This window comes from Salvelinus alpinus, chromosome 4 (genome assembly GCF_045679555.1).
Source record: "Salvelinus alpinus chromosome 4, SLU_Salpinus.1, whole genome shotgun sequence".
Taxonomy (NCBI): Eukaryota; Metazoa; Chordata; class Actinopteri; order Salmoniformes; family Salmonidae; genus Salvelinus; species Salvelinus alpinus.
The window spans coordinates 74,883,424-74,896,395 of NC_092089.1; the positions used below are offsets into that span (position 1 = coordinate 74,883,424).

Genomic DNA, 12,972 nt, shown 5'->3' on the forward strand with positions numbered 1-12,972 from the left:
GGAAGGCATGGCCAGCCGTTGAGAAATGCTTGTTGAAGTTTTCGATTATCACGGATTTATCGGTGGTGACGTGTTACCTAGCCTCAGTGCAGTGGGCAGCTGGGAGGAGGTGCTCTTGTTCTCCATGGACTTTACAGTATCCTAGACATTTTTGGAGTTAGAGCTACAGGATGCAAATTTCTGCTTGAAAAAGCTGGCCTTTGCTTTCCTGACTGACTGCGTGTATTGGTTCCTGACTTCCCTGAACAGTTGCATATCGCGGGGGCTCTTCGATGCTATTGCAGTTCGCCACAGGATGTTTTTGTGCTGGTCGAGGGCAGTCAGGTCTGGAGTGAACCAAGGGCTATATCTGTTCTTAGTTCTGCATTTTTTGAACGGAGCATGCTTGTCTAATATGGTGAGGAAGTAACTTTTAAAGAATGACCAGGCATCCTCAACTGACGGGATGAGGTCAATATCCTTCCAGGGTACCCGGGCCAGGTCGATTAGAAAGGCCTGCTCGCAGAAGTGTTTTAGGGAGCGTTTGACAGTGATGAGGGGTGGTCGTTTGACCGCGGACCCGTAGCGGATACAGGCAATGAGGCAGTGATCGCTGAGATCTTGATTGAAGACAGCAGAGGTGTATTTGGAGGGCAAGTTGGTCAGGATAATGTCTATTAGGGTGCCCATGTTTACGGATTTAGGGTTGTACCTGGTGGGTTCCTTGATGATTTGTGTGAGATTTTTCCTAGCCACCGTGCTTCTACACCTGCATTACTAGCTGTTTGGGGTTTTAGGCTGGGTGTCTGTACAGCACTTCGAGATATTAGCTGATGTACGAAGGGCTATATAAAATAAAATTGATTGATTGAGATTGAGGGCATCTAGCTTAGATTGTAGGACTGCCGGGGTGTTAAGCATATCCCAGTTTAGGTCACCTAACAGAACAAACTCTGAAGCTAGATGGGGAGCGATCAATTCACAGATGGTGTCCAGGGCACAGCTGGGAGCTGAGGGGGGTCGGTAGCAGGCGGCAACAGTGAGAGACTTATTTCTGGAGAGATTAATTTTTAAAATTAGAAGTTCGAACTGTTTGGGCATAGACCTGGAAAGTATGACAGAACTTTGCAGGCTATCTCTGCAGTAGATTGCAACTCCTCCCCCTTTGGCAGTTCTATCTTGACGGAAAGTGTTATAGTTGGGTATGGAAATCTCAGAATTTTTGGTGGCCTTCCTAAGCCAGGATTCAGACACGGCAAGGACATCAGGGTTGGCAGAGTGTGCTAAAGCGGTGAGTAAGACAAACTTAGGGAGGAGGCTTTTGATGTTGACATGCATGAGGCCAAGGCTTTTTCGATCACAGAAGTCAACAAATGAGGGTGCCTGGGGACATGCAGGGCCTGGGTTTACCTCCACATCACCCGAGGAACAGAGGAGTAGTAGGATGAGGGTGCGGCTAAAGGCTATCAAAACTGGTCGCCTAGAGCGTTGGGGACAAGGAATAAAAGGAGCAGATTTATGGCCGTGGTAGAATAGATTCTGAGCATAATGTGCAGACAGGGGTATGGTAATGAAAGGAACCAAAGGGGGACAAAAGTGCTGCCCTTTGAATTTAACAATCACCTTTCAAATTATCTTCCCATGTGGAATTCAGTCCCAATGCAATTTGTCTCCATTGAACTAGCTGGTTAGGCCAGAAAACAGAGATAAACCCAATGTAGGAACCTCGATAAGCCCAATGTACACTACATTACCAAAAGTACATGGACACCTATTTGTCAAACATCTCATTCCAAAATCATGGGCATCAATATGAGTTTGGGCCCCCCTTTGCTGCTATAACAGCCTTCACTCTTCTGGGAAGGCTTTCCACTAGATGTTGGAACATTGCTACAGGGACGTACTTCTTTTCACTCACAAGAGGGCACTGATGTTGGGCTATTAAGCCTCGCTCGCAGGTGTTCGATGGGGTTGAGGTTAGTGCTCTGTGAAGGCCAGTCAAGTTCTTCCACACCGATCTCGACAAACCATTTCAATATGGGCCTTGTTTTGGGCACATGGGCATTGTCATGCTGAAACAGGAAAGTGCCTTGCCACGATGTTTGAAACACAGAATTGTCTAGAATGTCATTGCATGCTGTAGCGTTAAGATCTCCCTTCACTGGAGCTAAGGGACCTAGCCTGAACCACGAAAAACAGCCCTAGATCACTATTCACCCTCCACTAAACTTTATAATTGGCACTATGCATTGGGACAGGTAGTGTTACATACTTTTGTATATATAGTGTAGGTAGCCCGATAAGCCCAATGTAGGTAGCCCGATAAACACAATGTAGGTAGCCATATAAGCCCAATGTAGTAATCCCGATAAGCCCAAAGCAAACAATCCACAAGCGGTGGATTTAGTAGGATTGTCTCGTAACAAAAAAGTGGGATTATTTTTTCTCTTTCTTGTGATGGCAGGAGATTTTCATTTCCTCGACTGTCATATTGCATGTACTTTTGAAGTCGGAAGTTAGCATACACTTAGGTTGGAGTCATTAAAACTCGTTTTTCAACCACTCCACAAATTTCTTGTTTTAACAAACTGTAGTTTTGGCAAGTCGGTTAGGACATCTACTTTGTGCATGACACAAGTCATTTTTCCAACAATTGTTTACAGACAGATTATTTCACATATAATTCACTGTATCACAATTCCAGTGGGTCTCAGGATACGCACTGGTAGCCTAGTGCGTAGTGTAGACACTGTAGGTACTAGGCTGGGGCGGGGAGGTGGTGCCGGAAATACCGGACCGTGGAGGCGTACTGGCACTCTTGAGCATTGAGCTTGCCCAACCTTACCTGGTTGAATACTCCCGGTTGCCCGACCAGTGCGGGGAGGTGGAATAACCCGCACCGGGCTATGTAGGCGAACCGGGGAAACCATGCGTAAGGCAGGTGCCATGTATGCCGGCCCGAGGAGACGCACTGGAGACCAGACGCGTTGAGCCGGCCTCATGACACCTGGCTCAATACTCAATCTAGCCCTACCAGTGCGGGGAGGTGGAATAACCCGCACTGGGCTATGCACTCGTACAGGAGACACCGTGCGCTCTACTGCGTAACACGGCGCCTGCCCGTACTCCCGCTCTCCACGGTAAGCCTGGGAAGTGGGCGCAGGTCTCCTACCTGCCCTTGGCCCACTATCTCCTAGCCCCCCCCCAAGAAACAGAAATGTACATACACTTACATACACATTACATTCACTGTGCCTTTAAACAGCTTGGAAAATTCCCCAAAATGATGTCATAGCTTTAGAAGCTTCTGATAGGCTAATTGACATCATTTGAGTCAATTGGAGATGTACCTGTGGATGTATTTCAAGGCCTTCAAACTCAGTGCCTCTTTGCTTGACATCATGGGAAAATCAAAAGAAATCAGCAAAGACCTCAGATTTCTTTTTGTAAACCTCCACAAGTCTGGTTCATAAATGGGAGCAATTTCCAAACGCCGGAAGGTACCACGTTCATCTGTACAAACAATAGTACGAAGGTATAAACACCATGGGACCACGCAGCAGTCATACCGCTCAGGAAGGAGACACGTTCTGTCTCCTAGAGATGAACGTACTTTGGTGCGAGAAGTGCAAATCAATCCCAGAACAACAGCAAAGGACCTTGTGAAGATGCTGGAGGAAACAGGTACAAAAGTATCTACATCCACAATAAAAGGAGTCCTATATCGACATAACCTGAAAGGCCGCTCAGCAAGGAAGAAGCCACTGCTCCAAAACCGCCATAAAAAAAATCCAGACTACGGTTTACAACTGCACATGGGGACAAAGATCATACTTTTTGGAAAAATGTCCTCTGGTCTGATAAAACAAAAATAGAACTGTTTAGCCATAATGACCATCGTTATGTTTGGAGGATAAAGGTGGAGGCTTGCAAGCCGAAGAACACCATCCCAACTGTGAAGCACGGGGGTGGCAGCATCATGTTGTGGGGGTGCTTTGCTGCAGGAGGGACTGGTGCACTTCACAAAATAGATGACATCATGAGGGAGGAAAATTATGTGGATATATTGAAGCAACATCTCAAGACATCAGTCAGGAAGTTAAAACTTGCTCGCAAATGAGTCTTCCAAATGGACAATGACCCCAAGCATACTTCCAAAGTTGTAGCAAAATGGCTTATGGACAACAAGTGGGAATCTTGTAGAAGGCTACCCGAAACGTTTGACCAAAGATAAACAATTTAAAGGCAATGCTACCAAATAATAATTGAGTGTATGTAAACGTCTGACCCACTGGGAATGTGATGAAAGAAATTAAAGCTGAAATAAATTGTTCTCTCTACTATTATTCTGAGATTTCACATTCTTAAAATAAAGTGGTGATCCTAACTAACCTAAGACAGGGAATTTTTACGAGGATTAAATATCAGGAATTGTGAAAAACTGAGTTTACATGTGGGTAAGGCGTATGTAAACTTCCGACTTCAACTGTAAATATACTCAGGTATAATGTAATAGAAATTACTATATGCATTACAGAGCCGCAAATATGATTGCCATGTTCTATTAATAAGCAAAGCTGGCTGACTAACATAATATTACCCCATTGATTATTGTTATTCAAAATACTACTGTGTTGTGCATAATCTGTTATATGCAGTGGTGTAGTACTTAAGGTGGCAGGTAGCCTAGTGGTTAGAGCGTTGGACTAGTAACCGAAATGTTGCAAGATTGAATTCCCGAGCTAACAAGGTAAAAATCTGTCATTCTGCCCCTGAACAAGGCAGTTAACCCACTGTTCCTAGGCCGTCATTGAAAATAAGAATTTGTTCTTAACTGACTTGCCTAGTTAAATAAAGTAAAAAAAACTTGAATACTACTTTATTCATTTTTTGGGTTATCATCTGGACTGTACTTTACTATTCATATCTTTGTCAACTTTTACTTTTACTTCACTACATTCCTAAAAAAAAGTATGTACTTTCTACTCCCATACATTTTCTCTGACACCCAAAAGAACCAGTAACATTTTGACAGGAAAATGGTCCAATTCACACTTTTAAGAGAACATCCCTGGTCATCCCTACTGCCTGATCTCGCAGACTCACTAAATAAAAATTATTTGTCTGTAAATTATGTCTGAGTGTTGGCGTGTGCTCCTGGCTATCGGTCAATAAAAGAATTACAAGATAATTGTGCCCTCTGGCTTGCTTAATATGAGGAATTTTAAATGGTTTATACTTTTACTTGTACTTTTGATACTTAAATATATTTAAAACCAAATACTTTTACACTTTTACTCAAGTAGTATTTTACTGGCTGACTTTCAATTTTACTTGAGTCATTTTCTATTAAGGTATCTTAACTTTACTCAAGTATGACAATGGAGTACCCCTGGTTATATGCTGCTTTTATCTGATGGAAGATGAACATGAGGTGCTAATTTGATATAGGGAGCCCAGATACAACGTCTGAATAGGTTTCAGCGTCTTCTAAGGTAGTAAGAAGCTTTTTTCTACCATCCATGGCTTTAAGGTTTCCATCTCCACAGGAGGAGGATGCTCATGCGGGGCATTATGGGGGAGATTTCCCTGCAGCATTCGCTGTAATGTTGCGGCTGAGCCGCGGTAGAGCCGCCCGTCCTTTAGAGATCACTGCCCATGTTCAATGGTCTCCTCAAAGGCTTTAGCTGGGTATAAAACAGTAGTACGGCTGCTGATTACCAACTGTGCTGCTGTCGCGTCACTACATTCCCTCACAGGAGAAAAAAAGATAAGGGAGCGCTCTAAAAATAACAACAGCTGATGAAGGGAGATGTGATTAGCAGCTTCCCGTGGCAGGTAAATATCTTTATTAGGGTTTAGGATATGCATACTCTTAAGGTATAGTATACATTCAATGACATATTCAGATGTAGGATCTTAATTTGAGCCAGTTTGCTACAGCAGGAAAATAATTCCACAGCAGCAGGAAATGTGAATTATTTTGTGGATTTTAATTAATGAACATTTTTTGTAGGAGTTGAGCCATTTTTTATTACGGAAAAATCAAGTCTGAAGTGTTAAAGTGGAAATTATAAACTTTATAAGCCTTTTTAAACATTGAACAGTCTACAAGTTTGCATTTCTTGCTGTGCAGGACATTACGCAGCAACAACAGTGATCAAATTAAGGTCATTTTAGTCCATCATGGAGCATTGTGGTTGTCTTGGTATAGATGTTCCCCCAAAACAAACCAGACACTGTTATAATTCCAACATCAAAGTTGATTGTTGTTGTAGGATGTTATCAGAGAGAACATTGGGTTTTCCTCTCACATTTGAATTCTGCCATTGCCTTCATCAAAGGGGACCCATGCTCCAATTTTAGTCAGTGACAGCCTTATTAATCTTTTACAGGGCACATCTATTTGTATTTCAGAAAGCAAACTTTATCTGGCTACAAAACAGGAAATTCATAAACCCAGCATTTGTATGGATGTAAAATACAGGGATTACTGTAGGTGCATGTGTGTCATTTTTACTGCTATCGACCTATTTATGGCATTGAGCCTGTAACAGTGATGCGGGGCCTTCAGTTTCGGGACAAACTCTCTTTGCAGAGTTCTTTTTCCTTTTTAGAAGAAGTATAGCAATAGAATTAAACAGTGCTCCAGGTATTCCAGGTTGAATTAATTGCCTTTAACTATAGTTTTTCCCTTTTTATTCTCAGCTTTCGATTTAAATTACAGCCTGATGTATGCTGAATTCATAATGAGATGTTTTTGTAACAAAAGGGGGCTTTTTTATGCTTGTGCATGCTTATGTTATAGTTTTGTTTCTACAATGTTCAAATGTTCCGACTGTCACTAAGAATTTGTCACATACTAGTTGACCCCAGACAGCTCAATTTACAACCTATTTCTCTTACTGCACCCTGCATTTTGCAATGAGCCCATAGTGGGTTAAAGAAGCAAAAATTGCTCCCTATCACTTGTTCATTGCTTTGGAGTCTACACCTAATGCAAATACCATTTCCTAATGAAAGGAACCAAAGGGGGATAAATGTGCTGCCCTTTGAATTTAACAATCACCTTTCAAATGATCTTCCCATGTGGAATTCAGTCCCAATGCAATTTGTCTCTATTGAACTAGCTGGTTAGGCCAGAAAACAGAGATAAACCCAATGTAGGAACCCCGATAAGCCCAATGTACACTACATTACCAAAAGTACATGGACACCTATTCGTCAAACATCTCATTCCAAAATCAATGGCAATTAATATGAGGTTGGGCCCCCCTTTGCTGCTATAACAGCCACTCTTCTGGAAAGGCTTTCCACTAGATGTTGGAACATTGCTACAGGGACGTACTTCTATTCACCCAAGAGCAATAGTGAGGTTGGGTACTGATGTTGGGCGATTAGGCCTGGCTCGCAGGTGTTCGATGGGGTTGAGGTCAGTGCTCTGTGAAGGCCAGTCAAGTTCTTCCACATCAATCTCGACAAACCATTTCTTTACGGGCCTCGTTTTGTGCACATGGGCATTGTCATGCTGAAACAGGAAAGGGCCTTGCCTCGAAGTTGGAAACACAGAATCATCTAGAATGTCATTGTATGCTGTAGCATTAAGATTGCCATGCCAAGCCTGAACCATGAAAAACAGCACCAGACCACTATTCCTCCTCCACCAAACTTTACAGTTGCCATTATGCATTGGGACAGGTAGCGTTCTCCTGGCATCCTCCAAATCTAGATTCGTCCGTCGGACTGCCAGATGGTGAAGCGTGATTCATCACTCCAGGGAACGTGTTTCCACTGCTCCAGAGTCCAATGGCAGCAAGCTTTACACCACTCCAGTCGACGCTTGACATTGAACAGGGTGATCTTAGGCTTGTGTGCGGCTGCTCGGCCATCGAAACCCATTTCATGAAGCTGCCGACGAACAGTTATTGTGCTGACATTTCTTTTACCTATTGTAAAAACACTCCTGCATACTGCAGTCATCAATGGAAAGAAAACACATTATTATTATTGTAGAATCAGTGACTTTCTTACTCTCTGACACCAATATAAACAGAGAAAAACAGGTATAAACTCTCAGTACATGAGTAATTGGCTGTGTGCTGTGCCAGTGTCTCTGTCCACATGAACAATGTCCTACCATTCCCAGTACAATGTGGGAACATAGAATGGGTGGGATCCGGTGCCATGATTGGCAAAGGCCTCTAGTCAGCTGTAGCACACAAAGGGAGGATTTGTATTGGGTTTGAGTTGAATGATCCTGGATCAGTGCCCTAGGGCCCTATTCACCTAGAGTCACCCCTGTCCTGATGCTTAAGCCCTCAATCAATGAATTATACTGCCTCAGTCTTAAGACTACTGCAGTAGAAAGACAAATCCACTGAGTTACATCATGTGTGCTATTTTCCCTGGAAACACTGATCATATCTGACATTATTTGTTATATGTGTTATTGACGTAACCCGGTATTGCTGTAATCAAACCATTTATACTTACATAAAAGAACAATTGACATGGAAAGCTTAGTAATGATCAAAAATGTCAATGATAATCATGTGATTAACATATTAAACCTTTCTGTTGATGACCTCTTTTTTAGAAACATGAAAATGGAAATTGCCAATGGCTGTATATGGTAACAAACATACAATAGCATACATGCCTTTGGGTCTATGCATCTGCGTCACCGGATAGATAGAGCTTGATGGGTTGAAAGAGATGCATTGCATTTCAGGCTCTGCGTTGCATTTTAGTCTCTTAAAGCCCAAGTTTAATTTGTTTTCATCTGATCTCTTCTTAATGCTACCCGGACTATTTGCAGTGTGTGCTGCTGCTACTCTCTGTTTATCATATATGCATAGCCACTTTAACTATACATTTATGTACATACTACCTCAATTGGGCCGACCAACCAGTGCTCCCGCACGTTGGCTAACCGGGCTATCTGCATTATGTCCCGCCACCCACTACCCGCCAACCCCTCTTTTACGCTACTGCTACTCTCTGTTCATCATATATGCATAGTCACTTTAACCATATCTACATGTACATACTACCTCAATCAGCCTGACTAACCGGGGTCTGTATGTAGCCTCGCTACTTTTATAGCCTCGCTACTGTATATAGCCTGTCCTTTTACTGTTGTTTTATTTCTTTACTTACCTATTGTTCAATTAATACCTTTTTTTGCAGTATTGGTTAGAGCCTGTAAGTAAGCATTTTACTGTAATACCTGTTGTATTCGGCGCACGTGACAAATAAACTTTGATTTGATTTGACATATGGATGTCAAGGCTATGTCATTTTTTAATTTGCTTCCACTGTTAGCATGCATATATTAGTATTTGAAACCTGTGTGAAGACATACACACACACAGACACAGACACACACACACACACACCTTTGAAAAGCCACCCACTGCTTTTTCCTTTTCTTGTAACAAGCAGTGACAACAAGGGTGAAGAGGCAAAAAATAGCAGATTGAAGTTGCTTTTAATCAACTCTGACTATATCGCACATCTTCCCCCTTAATCGGTGCTGCCAAGAGGAAAATATATATATTTTTCTGTAATAATGTATTTAGTGGCTGTGGCCAATTGTGTACAGTCTATGATGAACTTTGATTTTTTTGTGGGGCTATGACGCCAAGGATGAATAATCAGGGCAAACGTGACTATCAAAATATGTAATAAGCAATCATAGCGTGAATATTGTGCCGTTTTAGCCCTCTGGACGAATCTACCCCTGCATAACACTGACGTAACCAGGCAACTTACCATATCAAAACATGGGCGGACAACATGTTTTCTTTCTGGCTAGAGAAGATGAGGGACCGTTGAAGAGTCAGTCTGAAATCACAGAAAGAGAAGGGCAGAGTTAGTGTCAGGATATCCTTAATGGTTGAGATGATATGTTAATGGTAGGAGAGCTCAGATTTACCCTGTCAGTTCACTGGATACTAAGTCATCCAAGAGCTTTCCAACAGTGTCTAGCGACTTCTCTCTTTCTCTCTCTCTCTCTCTCTCTCTCTCTCTCTCTCTCTGAGAGAGACATTATTTCTTAAAAGACGGAGAATGGGATAAAATACGCTGACCGTAGAGTTTACAATAGAGTGAACTAAAAAACAATAGAGAACTAAATAACACTAGAGTGTACTAAAAAACGGAATGAGAATGAAACAAACAGGCACATTTTATTTTATTTTTTAGATTGATTTCCAACCACAAATTAGATAGTGTTGGTTCCATACACTGTCGTTGTGCGAAATGGAGATTTGTAAAAGTTTCCCTGACCCATATTAAGCCTAAGCCGTTGGAAAATGTGTTTTATTCCAGGCCTATGTGTTTAACCTGTTATGGAAACCAGCCTTTAGAACTAAAGTACAGTATATTCTCCTCTAGAAATTATCCTGCATCTAACAACCAGCTATGTGTTACCTTGTTATTTCCTCCACAGCAAATGTTATTATACGACAGCATAGTCGTGGAACGCCATGCCCTCATTACTGCTAAACTGTTTTGAATATCTGACAGTGATATGGCCATTGATCTCCTCTTTTCGTATTGCACTTGGCAGCTTCGTGCTCTTTATATTTCCCACCCCAACATAACCACATCTCTTATGTTTCACCATGTTGCATTTGAAATGAAGGGAAAAGACAGAATAGCAAAAGTCTCTCACTGAAAATATAAAAAGGGGAGACTTTTTGACAGTCTCACTGTAAAAATGAGCTCACTTGCACTGTTGCCCGGAAAGTTATGAGCCAGCAGAAATGTGTATGACAGGTAGAGTGAAATAGAGCAGAGGCTTTCTGACACAAGCCTTTTAATGACTGGGTCTAGTTTTTGGTAGCGTCTCCTTACGCCATTGAAAGGTAGCCTGCAGAGGTTTCAGCCTGCAGACTGGTGGGGTTTGGCACAGGTGGATGGACACACAGCTGCTGGCTCCGTCTGGATACGTCTGGCCCCAGTCTCATCCCCCAAAGAGAGGGATAGACAGGGGGAGGAAGGGATAGATGGATGAGGGGAAGGATGGCGTATGTAATGGTTGGGGTAAAGGGTGAGCAGCCAGACTAAGACTGTCATGGCGATGCCCTAGAATTGGGCTTGAGATCTTCACTCTTCACTGACTCTGTCCCCTAGTGGAGAAGGCTCAGAGGAGAGAGGTTGCCCAGATTGAGGCATTCATATGGGTGGGGAGAAGGTTGGTGGTTCAGGGGGCTCAGTTGGCTGGACTGTGGTGCTTGCAACACCAGAGTTGTGGGATTGATTCCCACCTGGGCGAAATACTGAATCTGTTCTGCAAGTCGCTATGAATTAAAGTGTCTGTCAATTGACCATAATGTTAAGTGTTTCCATTGTTAGCTGTTTCCATTCTAGCTGGACTCTGTCGATGAGGATACTATCTAAATATATTTTCAGTCCACCCACTATAGAGCCAACAGCCAATAAAGAGCATAGCCCAACACAAGTGCTGGTCAATTGAAAAGGATTACTCATTGAAAATACACAGGCTTGCCTCTGTTAGGGCTGAAGTATGTTAGAGAGGGTTGGGAGGAAAATACTGTTATTTTCTAGCTAGCTCCATCTACATTTCAGTCCCAAACAGGCTTTCCCCAAGTGTGCTAATCATCTTGCGAGTCTCTCCTCACCCAACGGCCTGCATGGGGTCCATCTTTTAACTCAACGCCATGGAGATTTTCCATTCAGCCACTCTCTCTCTGCTATGGCCCACTGCATAGTCTCCTCCATCCTGGAGCTTTGCAGCGTTTTGCCATTTCTGGCCCTGCATACCTTACCTCCCTCCCTCCTGTTTCCCTTCTTTCTATATCTATATTTCACTCCATTGTTCTCTTTCGCTCATCAAATCTCATTGTTTCACTCATTCTCACTCACTCATTCAGTGTGAATGTGATTGTGCGTTTTCATTCCACAGATTCAGCCAGACTGCTCGATATAGGATTGCATTGTAGTGCAGTTTTCCGTATTGTAATTTTGATTGTATTTCAGATTTTCTCTCTATGTGAGCTTCTCATTGTTGAAGAGGCTTGCATGGCTCAAAGAACCTATGAGCTATGCCAGAGGATAGGTTATTATACTAGATAGGTTCAGATGAATAACATAGTAATTCTCTATGTTGGAGATTGGATGTTGGGTTGAAAGATTTGTTGCTACAGTAGAAAGCACAATGCTCCATAGTCCATTAAAGACGGCTCCTGCAGGTCACTCATAATCAAATCAAATTTTATTTGTCACATGCGCCGAATACAACAAGTGTAGACCTTACCGTGATATGCTTACTTACAATCCCTTAACCAACAGTGTAGTTCAAGAAGAGTTAAGAAAATATTGACCAAATAAACTAAATGAAAAAATTATAAAAAGTAACACAATAACGAGGCTATGTATAGGGGGTACTGGTACTGAGTCAGTGTGCGGAGGTACAGGTTAGTTGAGGTCATTTGTACATGTAGGTAGGGCTGAAGTGACTAGGAATAGATAATAAACAGCAAGTAGCAGAAGTGTACAAAATAAATGGAAGGGGGGGTGTCAATGTAAAAATGTAAATAGTCCGGTGGCCATTTTATTAATTGTTCAGCAGTCTTATGGCTTGGGGGTAGAAGCTGTTAAGTAACCTTTTGGTCCTAGACTTCGGTACCGCTTGCCGTGCGGTAGCAGAGAAAACAGTCCATGACTTGGGTGACTGGAGCCACTGATCATTTTATGGGCTTTCCTCTGATACCGCATATTATATAGGTACTGGATGGCAGGAAGCTTGGCTCCAGTGATGTACTGGGCCATACGCACTACCCTCTGTAGTGCCTTACGGTCAGATGCCGAGCAGTTGCCATACATGTACTAGGCGGTGATTAAACTGGTCAGGATGCTCTCGATGGTTGAGCTGAATAACTTTTTTAGGATCTGGGGACCCATGACAAATCTTTTCAGTCTCCTGAGGGGGAAAAGGTTTTGTCGTGCCCTCTTCACGACTGTCTT

The 12,972-nt window shown here is 42.6% G+C and overlaps 1 protein-coding gene across 2 annotated transcripts in view; it reads right to left on the reverse strand.

Annotated features, from left to right (window-relative positions):
• LOC139574437 (leucine-rich repeat and immunoglobulin-like domain-containing nogo receptor-interacting protein 2) overlaps positions 1-12,972 on the reverse strand; it is a 327,793-nt gene that overhangs the window by 251,905 nt on the left and 62,916 nt on the right. For both annotated transcript variants that reach the window (XM_071398999.1, XM_071399000.1), the window contains exon 2: positions 9,754-9,825. The gene's annotated coding sequence lies outside the window, so the exon portion shown is untranslated. The remainder of the gene's footprint in view (positions 1-9,753; positions 9,826-12,972) is intronic.